The sequence below is a fragment of the Echinops telfairi genome, unplaced genomic scaffold (genome assembly GCF_000313985.2).
Source record: "Echinops telfairi isolate 266 unplaced genomic scaffold, ASM31398v2 ScPeMD7_7469;HRSCAF=8507_0, whole genome shotgun sequence".
NCBI classification, from domain to species: domain Eukaryota; kingdom Metazoa; phylum Chordata; class Mammalia; order Afrosoricida; family Tenrecidae; genus Echinops; species Echinops telfairi.
Genome location: NW_022111372.1, coordinates 42105576 through 42116311, shown reverse-complemented (window position 1 = coordinate 42116311; position 10736 = coordinate 42105576).

The following is a 10736-nucleotide window of genomic DNA, read 5'->3' as shown; positions in this document are numbered from 1 at the left end:
GTCTCTTGTCCTATGGCAGATAGCCAAGAGAGAGGGCGCTCACAGGCCAGTGAGCAGCTGCTTGTTGAAGACTGGCCCGGCCCGGCCAGCAAAGCAGCAGGAGAGAGCTGCTGCGGGTCTGGAACCTAGGGTGAAACCATGGAAACTGTTGCACCCAGACCCCTCGGAAGTGCAGCATACAGACAAGCACCCCTGAGGGCTGTTGGGGGTTCTCACTATCACCCCAGGACAGGTAAGTGCTCCATAGAAAACTCTACCTAAGACCCATCACAGTCTCTAAGCTAGTGAATGCTTTTACCCTGTTCCTGTGTTTACAGTGAACTAGCACCCATGCCTTTCAGTCCTAAGATTCCCTTTTTTCTAAACTTGCTGTGACACTAACCCCCACCTCCAAGGGCACCGCCATCTCACAGCCTTACCCTTGTCTCACCTAAACTGTCCACCTGTTTATTTCTCCCAGAAGTTCCCGGGTTACCAAGGTCTCTGAACCAAGTGTGCCAGCTTCAGGACCACCAGTTCCTGGACCACCCCAACCTCATCCATGGGGGGCCTGAATGGATGACCCTTTCCAACAGAGTAGGAAGGGTGTGGACCCAAAGCCCGGCTCCATGCCCCTTTTTGCTAGCAGGAAGCAGCTAGAGATGTCGCCCAGTACCCCTAAAGATTTGGGTCTGGGGAAATATTAGGTAGTTAGAACAGGGACCAGGGTGTCCACTGGGCATGCTCAGAGATTTGGGCTCTGAGATAGGAAGGGGTGGTGCACCTAGGTGGGCGGTACACCTGGATTGGCCCCCATCTAGGCCAGTTGAGCTTAATTCAGCCAATGAGATCAACTCATACCATCAACCACGCCTCCCAGTGGGGGCCCTGAAAAGCCAGATGGTCTCTCACACTCTCCCAGCAGCTCCTACACCGTTCAGTGCAGCCGGGCCTCAGTCCCACCCAGCAGTGCTGTGGTCCCTCTCTCTTTCTGGCTTGTGTTCAGTTTATGTAATGCCTGAAACTGCTTCTATCCTTTATAAAAACCCACTTGGATCACAAAATGGGCTTCAGCGTGAATTTTTTCTTATGCAAAGCCACGGACTGATGTATGTTCCACGCAGGAAATCTAATAGTGGACATAAAGTTTTAGAATTATGAATAAAGTTTTCCCTCTCCACTCCATCACTGAAGGTTCTTCTGACACTTCATGCTCTTCATTGAGGGACAAACAACCTCGTGTACATGTGTGTTTCTCATATCCAAAAAGTTTAAAATTGCCCTTATAATCCTTGGGATATCAAAGTGCCTTTTGTTTTCTTAAAACAGTCAGGCAACACTGATCTGTGCAAATTACTTGGGTATCCCTAAGTCACCATCCTGGCACCAGGACTCTAGAATTGAAGAGACATGGACAGGCCTTGGACCAAACTAAGGCCCCCAACCTCTGAGGCCTAATGTTTATTAGCAGGGTTAAAGAGATGCCATTCCAGGTTGGCACCAAAATACCCATGTGCTCCCCTCCTTGGATCATCAGGTGGGAAAAAACTTGCATTAAGAAAACATTTTGTACATGGGAATCCAAATTTCTGGGTTCAAGGAGTTAGAGGCCCATTGAGGCCATTTGACCTTGAGTGTTCTTTTAAACCTTGGGGAAAATGGCTCCTGGGGGGTTGCCTTGCAATTAAACAATCATCTAGACAAACAAGTCAGAAAGCTTAGTTTTGGGCATCATGTGCTTTTGAAGAATTATATCAGTTTAAGGAAACAGATTCTGAAAGTTAGATTGGGATCTCTGTTTAAGGTAATTTGGTTATTAGCCAAGATGATGCTATATGAAAAATCTCCTTAACCAAAAACATGTTTATTAGTTCTGTTCTCTCTGTGTTCCCTGGCAAAGCCAATAAGATTTGGTATGAGAATGTTCCAAGGTGCTCTCATCCTCGGAACATTTTGGCTCTCTAGTTGAAGGCCTGACAGTGTGGTGGTTACACATTGGGATGCTAACCAACAGGGTCAACAGGGTCACCAGCTGCTCTGAGGGAGGAAGATGAGGTTTTCTGCTCAAAAGATTTACAGGCTCCAAATTCAAACAGATAATTCTATTCTGTGTTTATAGAGTCATTATGAGTCAGAATTGACTTGATGGCAGTACATTGAAATGTTAGTCAAATATGCAAATCATAAATTACCTTCGGTTCATTTCTATTGACAACGTGATATTTTTGTTGTAACAACATCAAACCCTGTGCAATAAATCATGTAGGCTTTAGGGGTTATAAAAATGGCCTCTGGCAGTTGGTAACAAGCAGGGTCAGTTTTCTGTCAAAATGAGGAAGTACAGAGGTGAGGTGCAGTGTACTGGTGCTGATGGAGGTCTTCTCAATATTCAGCTGCTCTTGTATACAATGCTCTTTCTTATACACATATGACTGTCCATGAATTTGTTTCTCTAGTCCACCCGGACTAACACAGGGGGGCCGCTAACTTTAAAGTCAGTGGTAAGAACCTACCAGCCACTCTGAGGGAGAAAGATAGAGCTATCTACTTGCACGAAGAGTTACCATCTTAGAAATCCAAAGGGGCAATTCTGCCCTGTTCTATAGTCACTGAGTCAGAAATCAACTCAATGACAGCAAGTTTACTTTGGTTTTGCAGAGGCTTGTGCTAGGCCATGGTTTACCGTGGAAGCTCTAAATCTATTCTGAGTCTCCACACATTTTCAGTCTCCACTGAGTTCTTTCAGACCACTGATTTGCAATAGACAAAAAGCTTTGCCCTTGGGTAAAATGTGTTTGCTGTGGCATCCCTAGCCAGCCCAGGAAAGAGCAATTGAACTAAAAACTTGCTTGGGAGTGCCCTTGATAGAAATTGGAGTGCTAGGGCCACAGGGTATGAGGCATCTCCGAGTCAAGGAGGTTGGAGAGCCCCGAACCAAACTTTTCTAATTTGTAGTCTAATCTATAACTGTACTAAATTGATCTGTTACCAATCATGATTTTGTAACAGTTTCCTTTGTGCTCTACACCTTGTTAAATCCCAATTGGCTCTTATCCCAACATAGTGATTGGTCTCATAATCCAGGGTTTGTGCAGTTCATTATCATATGGGGCAGTGTTGACAGTTACCTTGACATGACCTCTAGAATAGATAATGTCGGGCAATTTAGGATGGGTTATCCAAATTTCTAGTTGTCCTTGACAAGAGCAAAGGAATGGATAATGTTAGATAATTCGGGTCCTTCAGACTTCATTGGTCATCCAGGCCTCCAGCTGACCCTGACGTTGACCTCTGCTGATGGTCTCCCTCATCTGGATGAGGCTCTTTCTCGTGACTTTGTCCTGTTTAAGAATTGAAAAATGGGTCTCTGTAAATTATATTTAAATTCAGGGCCTCTTTTTCCCTTAGAACATTGCCAAATTACATTATTACATAACTGACGCCACAGGGAAGCCTGGCACAGCCAGGATGACACATAGCCTTAACCATCACGTTACCCTTTCCTCCAAACTCAGCCATCTTCACTGTCAGCTGGGTGTCATTACCAGTCAATACAGAATGTTTACAAATTGGAAGTGTCAAGTAGATCCCATTCATTTATTTAGTCAACTGCCATATACCCCATTTGGGATTGAGGAGACCCAGAAGACAGTGGCACGCTGCACTTCAGCTTTCCTAGAAGACAGTTACATGAAATTTAAGGCTAAGTCTATGGGTCATGGAGAGAATCAAATAATGAAATGCAGGTACAGTACCTAACATATTTTGAGCCACAGTACACACATACACACACACCCCACAGAGGCACACCATGATCATTTTTCTCTCCATGAGTCTCGGTTCCAATTTCAAACTTCTAGGATGCTGGGATGTGGTGCCCTCAGATGGCTGTGAGTTTGAATGAGAAAGGGCAGCAAGGAGGGTCAAAATCAAGGACCAAACTAAAATGAGTGAAAACACCTGTGGAAATTTTTTAAATTAAAAATAGGTATTTTGCTTTTATTGCAAGAGTTTTTCCTTACCCACAAGTCGAAAAATACCTGAACCCAATCTGATCTTCCTGGAACTTCCGTGGCTTATTGTTTTTGTTTTTGTACCCCACCCAGAGTGACTAATTAAATTTGCATCTTAATTAAGCTCGGGTATTTTGTTTCTTCCAGCTGGAATTGAGCAGTCAATGACAAACCCTGGAACGTAAGATTTAGGGAAAAACGACTTTCGTAATTCAATTTCAAGAGTTCTCATAATGACAAATGAGTAAAGGGCCCAATTTCCAAGCGTGAACTTCACATGCTGACTAAGTGAACTGCGAAGTACTTCGTCACCATGGGAACTTACAGTCATCACTCTCTCCATGGAATTCCCGCTAGCAGAAGGAGAAACTGTCCCGATTTCCAAACTGTTTATCAAAGCACAAAATAATCAAATCCTGTGTTTTCCTTTTTTTGATGTAAGGTTCCGATTTTACTTTTAATACTGTTAAGGAACGGCAATGGTAAGGTGTGTACCTCATAAAGGAATCAAAACCTGTCTGGGAGTGAAAAGCCAGGAAGACCTGAAAGAGAAAAGACAGCCCTGTTTTGAATCAGGCTGGAGGACAGAGAAAAAGCAGCTGCCAAGTTTACGGGAAACTGTTTCTAAAAGGTCGTGCAGCAGCTGTGAAATGTCCAAACAAGCCCCTTCGGGAGTGACTACTGCTCTTACCAAAGACCCCAGCCTGCTCTAAGCAACCACCCCGCACTTCTCTCAGTAATAGCCGCTTCTACAGGAACAGTAGTCAATCCAAAAGTGATTTCTCTTAAAGCCTTCTCAGAATCTTCTGGAAGGCACTCAATCCTTACAAAAGACACGTCCCTTCTCCTCCTGATCAAGCTGCATGCCAAGCTCCTTGGGCACCTTCCCCTACTCTATCAGGACAATGAAATCTGATTGACTTAGTAAATTGGAATGTGTTCCGGTATAGGCTTGTCCTCAGGGGTCTTTGTAAGTGTTAACACTACTGCGTGCAGAACAGCTCTCAGACATCTCAGACAGCCCAGAGAGCTCGGTGTCTCTGGTTTGATGTCTTGATGGCAGCACCCGGTACATGATTATAAAGAGCACAACAGGGACACAGCTAACGTAATGGTTTTCAGTAAAAAGAAGGGGGGAAAGTGTGTGTGTGTGTGTGTGTGTGTGTGTGTGTGTGTGTGTGTGTGTGTGTAAAAAGTCCTCCAGTGATAGAAGCATATAGGAGAAGATGCAAGCCGGCGAAAGCTCTTTTGCTCAGTGAATATTTACTGAGGTCTTTCCGCAGGCCATTGCCTCTGCTGAAGAGCAGGATGCCCAGATCAGTGGCTTGCTGTCCATGACCCCTGGAAACTGTGAACAACAATCAGTAATAACCACCATTACTATACCTAGTGCTGTAGCAAAGCTGCCCCTTAGTAAGCATCTCTTATCGCCAGGCACTGTGCTACTTTGCTTTACAACAGAACTTCTCAACCTTCAGAGTTTGCAAATATCTCAGCTTCCAGCTAAACAAATAGGCTCTAGGTATGGACAGACCATTTTTAGTTTTATTTCTATGTAGCTTCCAGATGACGCTGGTTCAGCGCCTGGACAGAAGGGTTCGCGTGTCTGCACACCTTTATTTTTTGTCAATTCTCATTTGAACACTTAATCTAGAAATATGGCCCACATCAATACACGAGCTGTGTGTGGTTGTTAGGTGCCATCGAGTTGGTTCCAATTCATAGCAACTGTATTTACAGAACGAAACGCTAGCCGCGCCTGCACCATTCTCACGATTGTTCTTATGTGTGAGCCATCATTGCAGCCACTGTGTCAACCTGTCTGGGCAGAAGCCTTCCCCCTTTTGACCACTCTGCCAACCACGATGTCCTTCTCCAGGGACTGGTCTCCCCTAACAGTATGACCAAAGAACAAGAGATTAAGTTGTGCCATCCTTGCTTCTAAAGAGCATTCTGGCTGTACTTCTTCCAAGATAGGCTTGGTTCTTTTCGGAGTTGATACTTTCAATATTCTTCGCCAGCACCATAATTCAAATTCATCAATTCTTCAGTCTTCCTTATTCAAGATCAGTTGAATGAAACAATTAAAACAAACTATGACTTGAGCTAGGTGCACCTTAGTCCTTAAAGTAACATCCTTGCTTTTCAACACTTTAAAGAGGACTTGTGCAGATTTACCAACACAATGCATCCTTGGGTCTCTTGATTGCTGCTTCCGTGAGCATTGATTGTGGATCCAAGCAAGATGAAATTCTTGAAAACCTCAATCGTTTCTTCATTTGTCACGATGTTACCCCAATTTTAAGCATTTTTTGTTTTCTTTATATTGTGTTGTAATCCATGCCAATGTCTGAACTCCTAGACCTTCATCAGCAAGTGCTTCAAGTCCTCCTCACTTTCACCAAGCAAGGATGTGTTTTCTGCATAGCAGGTTGTTAATCAGCCTTCCTCCAATCCTGATGCCACATTCTCCTTCATATAGTTCAGCTTCTCTGAGTATGTTCTCAACACGAGGGAACAACCAGGATGCAGACCTTTCTTGAATTAAAACCCAATAGTAATCCCATGTTGTGGTCACACAACGGCCTCTTGATCCATGCACAGGTTCTGCTGAGCATAATGACGTGTTCTGAAATTCTCATTCTTCTCAAGGCTATCCAGAGCTTGTTTTGATCCACACAGCTGAATGCCTCGGCATAGTCAGTGCAAGAGAAGCAAGCATCTTTCTGGTATTGTCTGCTTTGAGCCAAGAACTGACATCAGCAATGATATTCCTTATTCCATGGCCTCTTTTGAGTCCAGCCTGACCTTCTGGCAGCTTCTCTGTCAATGTACTGCTACCACCATTGTTCGATGATCTTCAGTAAAATTTCTGGCATGTGATTTCAATATTATTATTCTACAATTTGAACATTTTGCTGGGCCAGCTTTCTTTGGAATGGGTAAAATATGTAACTCTCCCAGTCAGTTGGCCAGGTGACTGTCTTCTAAATATCCTTGGCATAGATGAGCTAAGTGCTTCCAATGCTTCAGCAGGTTATTGAAATATTTCAATTGGAATTCCATCAGTCCCTGGAGCCTTGTTTTGGCTAATGCTTTCAGTGCACATTGAACTTCTTCCTTCACTGCCGTTGGTTCTTGATTAAATGCTACCTCCTGAAATGGGGGAATGTCAACTAGTTCATTTTAGTATAATGATTGTGTATATTTTCCATCTTCTTTTTTATATTTCCAGAATCATTCAATATTTTGCCTGTAGAATCTTTCAATGTTGCACCTCAACACTTGAATTTCTTTTTAATTCTTTCAATTTAAAATATGCAGAATGTATTCTTTTTTGGTCTTCTAACTCTAGGCCTTTGGACATTTTGTCATAAGATTTTATTTTGTCGTTTTGAGCTGCCCTTTGAAATTTTTTGTTGAGCTATTTTATTGTTATTTTTTCCATTTGCTTTAGCTACTCTACAATTAAGAATAAGTTTCAGAATATCTTCTGGCATTGACCTGGATCTTTTCTTTCTTTTAAATGATCTTTTGCTGTCTTTGTGGATGAAGTTTTTAATGTTGTTGCAACTGTTCTGATGTGTCCAGGGGCTCTCTTGTATTGTTGGAAAAGGGTGTGTTAGTCTGGGTAGACTAGAGAAACAAATCCAGGGAGACTCATATGTGTATAGGAAAGAGCTTTATATACAAGAACAGTTGAATATTGAGAAAACATCCCAGTCCCATCCCAGTCCAGATCAAGTCCATAAGTCCGATATTAGCCCCTATGTATAATAACAATCTATAAAGTCCTCTTCAGACTAATGAAACAGAAGTAATGACGCTGAATGCAGAATATCACTGGCCAATGGGTGGGAAGTCTTGTGGATCCAGTGTGCTTGTAAGCATCTCAGCGCTGGCAGGGGTCTCCATGTGGCTTCTCCGGCTCCAGAGGTCTGGCTCCATCAGCCTCTATGTGTCTTCTCCACAGGAACATGTCACAGGGAATGAGCCAAGAGAGAGTGTCTCCTGCCTGCAAGGAGGAATGCAGGAGTTCCCAGAATCCTCAGGAGAAGGCCATGCCCACACAGAGACTATATCCTGATTGACAGGGAAAACTCCACTTCTACACTCTTAATCCTCAAACTGACACCAGATTATGTAACTACTACAAAGGGTATTTGCTATGAATAAGTAATTGGTCTTGCAAAATTCTGTCATTTGATCTCCAGCTTCGTTTGTATTATTAAGATCATATTTTCCAAGTACTCTTCCTTCTTCTTTGTTTCTAACTTTTGTATCCCTTTTGCTAATAATTATCAATGTATCTTGATTGCAATTTCAGATTGAAGATGTTAGAATTCTTCAGCCTCTTCATCACTAGCTTTAGTGGTTGATGCATAAATTTGAATAGTTGTATTGATTGGATTCCTTTGAGTGAAGATTGATATTACTATATCGTAGACAGTATTGAACTCCAAGATAGAGCTTGAAATGTCTCCTTTGATGTCTGTTATTCCCATCATAGTAAACCTGTGGTAGTTACATAATTTTATGTCAACTTGATAAAGTATAGGGGTGGAGTCTAGCCTGTCAATCAGTTCATAGCCTGATGGTGCCTCATTGTGTGTAGCCTTCTCATAAGGAGGGTCTGGGGAACTCTCTCTCTCTCTCTCTCACTCTCTCTCTCTCTCTCCCTTCACCTTCCTCCTGGTGAGACATTCGGTTACCTGCCAGAGCCCTGGAGATGCGTCCACTGCCATTGGACCCACAGATTTTGCACCCACTGGCTGGTGATGTTCCTGCATTCTGCATCATTACATGTGGCTTTGTGAGTATGAAGTGGGACTTGTAGACTTAAGTTAGTCTGAACTGGGATGTTTTATTAATTACTTGTTGATATAAAACTCTTTCTTATACATATAAGTGTCATTGAATTTGTTTCTCTAGCTAACCCAGTCTAACACAAAACCCTATAATTTACTGATTCAAAATAGCCAATACCAGTCCATTTCAGTTCACTAACACCTAGATAGTGGTCCTTATGCATTCCATTTCGTTTTTGACAACTTCCAATTTTCCTAAATTCACACTTTTTACATTCCAAATTGTAATTATTAGTTGATGTCTGTAGCGGTTTCTTCTTGAGTCATGTTCCATTAGCAAATAGCGGTCTCAAAGGCTTTACCACTCTCATGCCATTATGGTCAGCTCTATTTTGAGAAGGCAGTCATATTTTGAGTGCCTCTAGACCTGAGGGGCTCATCTTCTGACATCATTTCTGACAAAGTTCTGCTGCTATGTATGAAGTATTCAGTATTTGACAATGTTTCAATGCTACCCATAAAATTTCCAGGGGCTAAGTCCTCTGTGGGAGTCTACTCCTTCTTAGTAGTCTATTCTTAGACTGGAAGACCTGCTGAAACCTCTTCCCTTTGGGAGGCCCTCCTGACAGTTATGACACATAAATTCATTATTTATGTGTTCAATCATTACTAGTTCCTTATTTTTGTTGCAGTCTATTCACCTTGCTACTCTGCAAGATGACTGGCTGCCTCACACTTCACTCTCGTGCTGCCACTGTCTCCCCATTCCTAGGACTCTCCTGCTTCACAGCTTACGATCTTCCTCCTTCTTTCACTGAGACAGTCACGAGAATCTTGCCGCTGATTCCCACAGTCCTAGCTTCCACTGAGATTCCTCCATGCCCAGTATCTGTCTTCTCTACCCCTCTCCCTGTGAGTCAGCACTCTTATGGACTCAGGAACCTATCTATCCCAGTATGTTCTAGTCTTGACTCTTACCCAGTCTCTGTTTTCAACCAGGCCAAGCAAGCACTGAAATTCTTTGCATCTTCAAAGAAGAAATCCCATACACCTGTCTTAGGCCGGGTTGACTAGAGAAACAAATCCAGTGACACTCATATATGTGTAAGAAAGAGTTTTATATCAAGAAGTAACTATGCAGCAATAAAACATCCCAGCACATTGGTGCCCCAACAGACTGCACTGGAAAACATTCCTAAAGTCCAAGAAACAGTCCTTGAATAAACTACAAGAATTTCTTACTTCTTGTTGTGTTTTGTTTTTGTTTTTTGGGCATTGGTTTGTTGTTGTTTTGTTGCATGTTGTTGCTAGGTTTTACTCTGTCTTGTTTTTGTCTGTGTTATCTCCACAGGTCTGTCTAAATAAAGTAGGCTGGATGAACAATCTAGAGGAGAAAACAACGGGACCGACAGTTCCAGGGGGACATGGGAGATGGGGAGGTGGGGGGAAAGGGAGTGGTGTTAACAAACCCAGAGACAAGGAAACAACAAGTGATCCAAATTGGTGGTGAGGAGGGTATAGGAGGCCTGGTAGGACATGATCAAGGGTAATGTAACCAAGAGGAATTACTGAAACCCAAATGAAGACTAAGCATGATAGTGGGACAGGAGGAAAATAAAAGGAAATAGAGGACAGAGCTAGGAGGCAAAGGGCATATACAGAGGTCTAAATAATGACATGTACATATGAAAATATATTTATATATGAGGATGGGGAAATAGATCTATGTGCATGTATTTATAGGTTTAGAATTAAGGTAGCAGAAGGACATTGGGCCTCCAAGTACACCCTCAACGCAAGAATACTTTGTTCTATTAAACTGGCATTCTATGATGCTCACCTTCCCAACACAATAGCTAAAGACAAAGTGGGTGAATAAGCAAATGTGGTGAAGAAAGCTGATGGTGCCCGGCTATCAAAAGATATAGCGTCTGGG